Source organism: Saccostrea echinata, unplaced genomic scaffold (genome assembly GCF_033153115.1).
Source record: "Saccostrea echinata isolate AGI-Se365-2 ecotype Australia unplaced genomic scaffold, CSIRO_AGI_Sech_v1 ptg000025l, whole genome shotgun sequence".
NCBI lineage: Eukaryota > Metazoa > Mollusca > Bivalvia > Ostreida > Ostreidae > Saccostrea > Saccostrea echinata.
In genome coordinates this window covers 25,415,852-25,426,128 of record NW_026889774.1, presented here as the reverse complement: position 1 = coordinate 25,426,128, position 10,277 = coordinate 25,415,852, and positions in this window count along the sequence as shown.

Genomic DNA, 10,277 nt, shown 5'->3' with positions numbered 1-10,277 from the left:
GTCAAATAATTTCCAACCTAAAAATTTCTTGACGTGCAAAAAAGAAACAAAACCAACCTAAACTCCTTTACTAACCGTGAAAAATAACCATGAGAAACTTATTTCTTAAGAGGGGTCCACGCTTTTCCTTGGGGGGGGGGGGCAAAGTCATTTTTATATTTGCTTCAATATACATTTAATAACTCTGCAAATGGGGGGGGGCAAAGTCATTTTTATTTGCTTCAATATACATTTAATAACTCTGCAAATTCCGGGGGGGTGGGGGGGGTGGGTGGGGAGACCCACCCACCCCTCGAACCCCGCTCTAGATCCGCGCATGCTGTCTTTTTTCTTATTCTTTTTATAGCTTTCATTACTATCTTGTACATATATTTTAGTATAATCGTCCTGTTAAACGCCTTTGAGTTATTTTTTTTATATATAGGACCTCTTTAATTGTTTTTTTTCTATTATTTTATTATTATTTTCCTTAAGCGGGGAACACAGATTCTCTGAATTGACTATCTCTGTGAATTATCAAATTTGTTACTTTATCGTCAGTTTCTCAGATTGATTCAGTCAACCTCATTACATGTCTGATATATGACAAAAAATTAGTGTTTAAAAGCCTTAATTGAAAAGAAACCAACATTTTTTTTTTTGCATTTAAAGGCTTGGGTGATTTGAAAATAACATCTGTTATCCACATTAAATTAGAATTACTACTTGCATTTTTTTGAAGAGCATTAATGCTCTAAAGAGTTTGGAAGGTACTCTGCTGTTAAATTTATCATATTTTCCCAACAAAGTTATGAATATATTTATATATGTTTATTATTTGTTTTCCCAGTTTTGTGAAAGTATTTCTATTTTTGCATTTGAATACTTACTTGTTAATTCTACCTCGATTTTCCTGAGCTTTACGCAATTGACCAAGCTTATTTACCTCCATAGCTTTTAACTGAATATATTGCGTATATTTTTGTCCATGTTGTCTCATTTAAAATTCATGTCTGTCATTTTATCTGTTTAATAAAAAGGATTTTGTCTTCTCTTGATTTTTTTTAAATTTTTTTTTTAAAAATCTGTGATCAAAATGAAATATTTTAAAATCATAGCAAAATGAAAAAATTTAGTCACTATGGCATGAGATATTTGCAGAAAATTTACTTATAGTTCAGAAAAAACAAATAGATAAAGAACAGTGATCATTCTTTGAAAAAAAGGCTTTGAACAATGGCACCTGATCCCACCTCTAAATTTTGAGATCCGTGTTTGCCCTGCTTCAAATTTGTATCATTTCATTGGTCTTTCGAGATTGAATATTGTAAGTTATCTTCATATTTCACAACTTTAAAAAGGATAAAAGCACTTGCTTATGGAACCATCTGAGGTTATATCAGGTGCCTAGGATGAATAAGAGTCTCCTTTCAACCAGTCAAAATCGCCTTGAGCCCTTTGTATTGATTAGGTAAACGGGGTAATTTGTAGCTAAAATTTATATGAAAGTAATGAAACATATTAGTCCAAATTTGACCCAACGATAGTTTGTCTTTGAAACTAAAATCATAATAACGACTATACAATTTGCGAAATACTGACTGCAAATGAGATTTCAAAATCCCTGTAACATGAACGTATTTGTCAGTAGGCTTTCATGTTTTTTTTTTGTTTTTTTTTTAATGTTCCTACACGGAACATGCTCTTGCGTATACCAAATCAATTGTGAGACGTAGGCACGAAGCCTACACATTTCCGTGATTTGTCAGGAAGTGTTGAAGTCGCTTCGTTATGTCCGAAATTCCTTTCGTTCAAATATTTTTTCTTTATCTTTTAGAAATTGGTCTATTTGATGTTAGCATTCATTTGGAATAAACGTAGTTGTTAATGTGTATTTTTTTTTTGTAACTATCAGGTACAAAGTATTTCAAAATTGAAAAAAAAACCACTCGTTTATACCAAACAATTGGATATTTCATTTACATGTATAGAATTATCATGAAAGTGTAGAACATTGTCCAATCAAATTATACATGCTATAGAAAATACGGCTTGCTACAGTACTCTTTATATAGAATTATACCTTCTATAGAATACTGAGTAATAAAATTATGCCTGCTAAAGAAAATGCGTTACTGCAGTACTCTATCTAATGACAATGCACTTCTAAAAGCAAAAATACATATTCTTATCATAATTTCCCAACAAGAAGCATTAAAGATATATTTTGAACAGGATAATGACATAAAGCATATTTTAATTTGACCTCAAATAAAACTTGAACTTAATATAGTAAATAAAGACAATGAAAGGACATTAACTTGTCTTGACGTCAGACTATTATTGAAAGATAACAAAGCACACCTGTTGAAAACGCCGTGTCAATTTTTTTCTCAAATTAATTTTTTGCACCATATTTTATTTTTAAACCTTGTCTAGATTTAAATTTAGCAAACGTTTCTTATGTTTGGAAATATTTGATAATCACCTACTGTTAGCCAAACTCTAGTGTTTCCATGGCACCTATGTTGTTTGTTTGTTGTTGTTTTTTTTAAGGGTCCTTGTTTTTGCCCTGTTCACGATCCGTATTCTTACAGGATGTATTAGATTGATCACTGTTCGTTATTTTCATCTTTTTCACCGATATACATCTGTTTCTTATATTACGGAATGAAGAAATATTACAAAACAGTTTTAAATAAATTAATGGCAAAAATTTATATGGTAATTCCATGCAAACGATTAAAGAGCAATTCCCTGTAATGACTATAAAACTTACATAAGAATCTTGTCACGCAGAGCCACATAATTTCTTCAAACTCGCTTTGATAAAAATATTTCTTACCATGAACTTAAATCAGGCAAATATTGCTTGCATTGTATCATGGTTATCATGAAAAACTGCATAAGAGTCCAAAAAGCATTTTGGGACACATTCAGAGTCCGATTACTAAAATTTTCAACAATGTAGAAAGGTGACTTTGATTATTTCTAAAAGTCGAAGACTTGTGTTTTTTGGATGAAAGTAGAGCATTGAAAAGCAATTATGTCATTCATTCATTCGATTACACATACATTAAGAAATGAAAGCAATTCTAAGTTGGATTGTTAAGAAATAAAAGAGAAAGCTCCCAATAAGACAGAGATGCAAAACTTTTTAGCGGTAGATATAGCAAAATGTCTGCGGAGTTAAATTATTGCCATTAACATGAATGTAAATTCACTTTGGTTACATGATCAGAATATATATGTTTTAAAAATAAAATATTCATGAGTTTAAATGAATTTTTACTGTATCTTTAAAGAAATGTGTTAATAAAAATGTTTATCTAATTAAATGAAGATATATACGGAAGCATTCTCGAAGTTAGTTTGACACATTATCTTTATATTCCTGTACGTTTATCTTATGAATTCAGATTAGGTACATGTAACTTCTGCACAGAGGTGTTGTATATCCTATTTTTTTTCAATATCGTTATCGTTTCGTTTATATATAACCTTGATCTAGATGTTCGTTTATAAATACACTGATTTATCCTATATCAGAACATTTTATCGTGGTATAGGAATTAGAACTCGTTTCCTTATTTTCGAATATATTTGCATAATTATAATGATATCAGAAAAGAAACTCTTTAATGTCCTCATCTTGTATAGTTATTTGAATATGACCTACTTTTGTTTATAAGATACAGATATTGTATAAATAATAAAATAATTAATTGTTTCAGGTTTACTTAAGGTCTAATGGATGAGTTTTAAGATGGTGATAAATCTTTCAACCTGTCAGAAATTAGAAATCATATGAACTTCTAAACAACGGATAGGATTACAAAAATAGATTTTCACTGGAAAAAAAAAAATACTTGACCCGCCTCTCGTTGTGCAGATAAATTAAATGACCTGTTTCAACAGTTGCTGAATCTTCATATTTCATCAAACTGTTTCAATTTAAAGTGCATAAAAACGGTGTCGTTATCATTGTGATAGTCTGTTCCGATGAAAATGTGGTATATATAATAATATAATATACATTTATTTACCAAAATAAGTTTCCTTGGGGTCTTTTTCTTTTTGGAATAAAATGTGCTTAATTCTTTGCAATGACGATAAAAAGCATAAACGAAATGGGGTTTCCATTCAATGTCTTGTATTTAAAAAAAAATTACTGAAGATTTTATAAAATGCATACCCTGTTTATGATTGTATTCACATCATTTGATTAGACATATTAAGATTTCAAGATAAGGGAGGCAAACCTTGATTCCCTATCACAAAACTGTAATAAAGAAAAAAAAAGAGTTGTCGTTTATGATCCTGATTAGAAGAAATCAATCCTCCTATACAAATGAAATGTGAAGGTAACGAGTAATAATAATGAGCAGAGCAAACACGGGCCTCTGAAACAGATGTGGGATCAGATACCAAGGAGAAGTATGCATCCCATGTCGACCGTTCACACCACCTGCCGTGGTGCCCCTTGTCATGATCAGGTAAACGGAAGAATCCATAAACATTTCAGGGTAAAATTGATACCCTAACTATTTTTTTTTCAGTAGGAAGAAGGATAATAGAGAAAATTATAATTCCAACATTGTGTACAATCTAAATTATTTAGTTTCAAAAAGATATCAGGGTTTTATTCAAAGATTGCTGTCATATTTATTTGTACAAACATATTCGGGTTATTCTTTGAATTGAAATTGGTTTGTTTGAAAAAGCATACTAACTCTACTCCAGATGAGTTTCAAGTACAATGTATGTAATTTTCACCGATATCACTTTGACAGAACGAAAATGGGTTTCTTTTTAAAAAAAATTGCTTGATAGTATCATGAAAAGCGCGTCAAAAATCACAGAGAAAATGAATCATTTATATCTCTTACATTGGCCTCTTGCTATATACAGGGTTGGCATATAAAACACCGAGATGCCTCATTACATCGCCTTTTTGCAATCACTTAATAGATCTTGACCAATTTTTTTTGAATATGCATAAAGGACATATTCCTTACTTTGAAAAGTGATGCTGCTTTCCAGAAATCGAGAGCGTTACTTAATAAATACATAAACTACTTTGTAAAAGTCACACTTATTTCAACTTGGGGCCAGTTACTTGAAATTTAAACTAATAAAATGCGAATTATATGTAAAGCTGCAGCACTATCCAGAAACTACAAGATATTAAGATACAAATTATCACTTTAATTTTTAATTAATTAGGGTATGCCTTGCGATATTGAAATTTGTTTACGACCTCCATGCTGTACACATTATATGCATTTATCACTTGACCGTCAAATAAGATGACCAAACTAGGCTCAATACAGAGTGGGGTATGATATGTTATTTCATTTAATATTAAGGTCATGTGATAATATAATAGCTTTATAAAAATAAATTCAGTTTAAAAAAGTATCTATTTGTACACTTCTATATTCTAATGAAATCTTCATTGTACGCCTTAACAGTGCTGCATATTTGGGAGTTATCTTTCTTTTGTTACCAGACTCAATGAAAGCTGAGATTTTGAGTTCAAATTTACGTTAATGCATTTAACCATTCCAATAGGAGTATAATATTGTGGAAAAAAATAGTTACTCCTCTCTCTCTCTCTCTCTCTCTCTCTCTCTCTCTCTCTCTCTATATATATATATATATATATATTTTCATTTGTATGTTCTTTTTTTCCGGTACATATTATATAATATTTTTTTTTATAGAACCTAAAGCTCTTACCTTTACAAGCTCTTTACAAATCGACAAAATTGGATATCATTGCAAGAATTTAACTGAATATGGAATTGTTTTGTTACACTTTGAAAGTAAGCCATGTGTTAAAATAATATGCATTGACCTAGAAGGACATAAAACTGTAAAGCTTGTAATTCAAAAAAATCTTTATTTTGGCGTTATTATGCGAGACCATCGGCAGGCCAATGATTTATTCTCATGTTTATATTTATTATGAAATGTACAGATTACGAACAATAATCAAACTCAAAATAGCAATAAGAATTGGGAGCTGAGCAAACAGAGGTTGGACCATATGTCATGGGGGAGTAAACACCCTTTGTCGCCTTTTGAAATCCTTGTATCGTCAACGTATTAGTCAATAGCTTGCCTCATTTTAGAAATTGTTTACTAAGAGCATGCTCTTGCATATCGAATCAACTGGGAGATATAAACTCCATATGCTGGTGATAATGGTATATTGCTACATAAATAAGGGAAACAGATGATGAAAGTTGATGTCATCACATTTACCATAATTTTTTGTTGTCAGTTTGCCATTAATGTCTTTTTCTAGTAAAGTATCCAAATATGAAACCGATGTGTCAGACTCTGTTGTGACTTTTATTTCGAGTTCAAAGGGATATATCGAATCAATTTAGGAACGAAAATGGATATTTTAATTGATAAAAATCGTCGATATATCTTAATGTCGAATTGATGGTCACAGCAAGAGACTTCTTCTTTTTATGTAGAAGTTCCTGAATAATTTCTGCTTCAATGAATGCAAAAATAGGTCTGATATTAACGGGGCGCAATTAATGCCCATAAAAATTTCCACAGATTGTTGCAAGACTTGTTCTAGAAAAACTACATAGATATTGTCCAGAAACTCAAGCATCTTTTTAATATCAACAACGGAGTACTTGTGTGTACAATTAGAATGTTATTACGAGATAACTTTGCAGATGTCCAATGGCAAGGTAGGTAAATTTACGAGTTCCATATTCATTGAAAAATCAGCTGTTTGTGATGTCAAAAAGCCTAGACTTTATCGTGGAAAATGGTTGTTGAAATGTCGTAAGTTTTGATGTTTCTGATTTTGTAAAATTTTGTGACTTAAATTTTCAACAAGTTCGCCGGAGTTTTTAAGCTTTTAAGATAGTATACAATAAAGAGCACAATTTGGATTTTTTTTTTTTTTTTTTTTTTTTTTTTTTTTTTTTTTTTTTTTTTTTTTTTTTTTGCTTATATGTACCAACACAAATGAATATGTCTCGAAAATAAAGTATCCGAATATTGGTGATCGTCAGTAACTAATATAATTCATTTAAAAAATGTTGTGATCAGTCTTGTGATCAATGGCACCTGATCCCACCTCTGATGTTTTAGGGGTCCGTGTTTGCTCTGCTCCAAAATTTGTTTTGTTTAATGGACGTTTGAGCTTGAAGACTGTTCGTTATCTCCATATATTTCATAAACAATACGAAACGTAAACAGGACTAAACAACGAGAAGTGAAATAAGGTGCCTAGGAGGAGTAAGTCAAAATTAGCATACATATAATGACCTTTACATTACTGTGAAATTTATCAGCCAAAATACGACCAAAAGAAGGACATAATTATAAGATGCTGACTTTAAATAGAATTGTATAAATCTTTTCAGCATCAATTCATTTGTCGGCAGCCTACATCCATTTAAAATTTGATCATTATGTTTATTGTTAATTATGTATTTTATTTAAAATGTACTTTTTAAAATTTTACTTTCCAAGGAGTATGATTTCCCTTCATATTAAGTTTTGTTTTTAAAGAAATAATTTTTTGCTCTTGTTTTTTTAATTTATTACTTTTATCAAATCAGAGATTTTTTTAAATTTCAAATGCATGTATGTTGTTGTCAATGACTATAGAAATCATTCCTATATATGAATAATTTTGTGAACTTTATTCCACATACTATCTCAAAGTCAAGATCATTTGTTAATGAGAGAGTAATTTCACAATGTTAGATCTGAATAACTTCAAACATGGAAATATTAATGCAAATAACGTCATAGACTATCATTATTTTGACTTATGTTAATTTGCGAAGTTAAGGATTCAAAAATATGGTTTTAGAAGAGAGGAACATCAGTCTGTTTTTATCCCCGAAAAAATTATGCTACTTATAAAGAATGGTTTCGATCAAAATACATGTAACAAAGAGGTTCATTACTCTCGCTATCGTTAATATAATACGAATATCTTCATACATATATTATATACGTAATATTTTAACTTCTTGGCACAGATATATTCTTTTTTTGTACAAGCATAAAATATATTAATAGGCTCAAATAGTATGTCTTTCGGGTAATTCTGTATTACTTGTGATAAATATTTATGCTATCTGAATGGCAATTCACAGTGATGATTGTCAATTACCCACGTGTCTGAGTGCCTTAAGCTACAACAAATTCAATCCAGTCAATTATGAAAAGAATATATACCATTTCTTGAGAAAAAACCAACAAGCGTGTCCACAAAACATATGCTTAATTAAACGGCAGGGGTTAATAGGCCGGTTATTAATAGTTTATACGCATAGAGCTGTCTTTTGTGTCATTTGTTAACAATGGATGCTTATTATTACAGGAATTGATCCTTGACTGATTGGGAATGTCAACTCATCTCAGTTCTGTGAGTAGATAGATGTCTGTAATTTTCACACCACTCTTAGCATTTCAAGTATTTTACATCTTTTTGATTTTCATACCCAATTTCTTTCAAATAGGCATAAAAAAAATCAGGATGATTTTTTTCATTTTTGTTTTGTATTGAATATCATATTGAGATGTACAATTTTGGTCGGGATTGAGATATTCTTTGTAAGTTATATTGATACAGTACTATTACTGTAATTATATTATCATTTTGTAATCCTCTTGCCTGTGTAATTATGAATCACCTTACCTTTCCACTAATTAACATATAGTAAAGACAGAATACTAATTACATTTTAAAATTAAAACTAAAAATCTACAGAATAAGGATAAGGCATTATCGTACTGAATATGTCTATGCAATTGTTTTCCGGGTTTTAATTCATTCTCAAATGATTTCTAAAAAAAAAAATTGAATCACAGATTTTTACACGATATTGCAAAACGCTGGTTTCACAATCACTTTTTACCTTGCCTCTGCAGATAAATAAGACATATATATATATATATATATATATATATATATATATATATATATATATATATATATATATATATATATATATATATATATATATATATATATATATATATATATATATATATGTATGTATTGAAAAGTAAGATTAGGTAATTTCAGCTCATACAATGTAAATATTACATTTATATGATTGAACAAAGCAATTGGTAGAAACCATGCATGTCTTTTATATTGAGACCCAACCATATGATGTATTTGCAAACAGATCATAACGAAAAGTATAGTTGCCTCTCTGCTATATAATCTTTGATATTAAAATCTATAAAGTTCAAATGATATCAGCTGTAGGTGCAATCAAAGGTTTGATTGATCAAGAACATCGTTTCCAATGATGTAATGGGCCCACGTCTGGCGAGTCGTTCTACAGGTTTCAAAATTTGTTCCGCTTGTCAAGATCCGCCATTTGTCATTATTTAACTCTGTGATGACCTATATATTATGTTATTATTCTACAGTAAATGGATTTTCAAGGTAAGTTTTCAGGAACTATATACCACAGATGAGTATTAAAGCGGAAAGAATTTATTGTCTTAATACGAATGGACAAACTGTTATACGATGTGAAAATGACATTAAAAAAAGTGCTAGACATTATTCCCCTATTACAACCTTCGATGTATCAACGAATGTGAAAGACGCACACTTATGTCAACCTGTTAAAGGTAAGTGATCTTGTCAATGAATGAGACCTCTCACAGTCATGGAACCTCTTTAGGCCTAATTGCTCTTAAAATGATTTAATTGCGTAATTAATTTATTAAAGTAATCGACAAGCTAAGGTATTTTTCTTAAAGACATTTACAGTAAGTAACGTCCTTCGTAGTCATACTTATGTAATTGATTTAAGACGCATGGATTATATTCATTAACTTTTTTCGTTTGATATCCAAATCCGACGTATTAGTGTCAGCTTTTATTCTGGGCGTGTGTAAATGTGTATAATGTGTAAACTAAATAAAAGTTTTTCAGAGTAATTTCGACGATCAGGACAGTCTAGTCATGTACATATATCTTACTTCTTGTTTTGGCAAGTTTTTCAGTCACTGTGTTACAAATCATGAAGGAATATTGTTTGTGAAATAGGTTAATGTATATCACCACCTTTCAATTAAGTCAAGGTCGTTTCAAGGTCACCATAATTTCCCCACTTTCTAAAACAAAACAAGCATGTTATTTAAATGTACTTGAGATTACTTGCTCCAAATACGAAAATAAAAAATCATTTGTATCATTCATAAAATAGAGGAGAAAGAATAAAGATCTTTTTTATATTTTTTCCAGATGCCATAAATCAGAACACTACTTCAGGCTACAT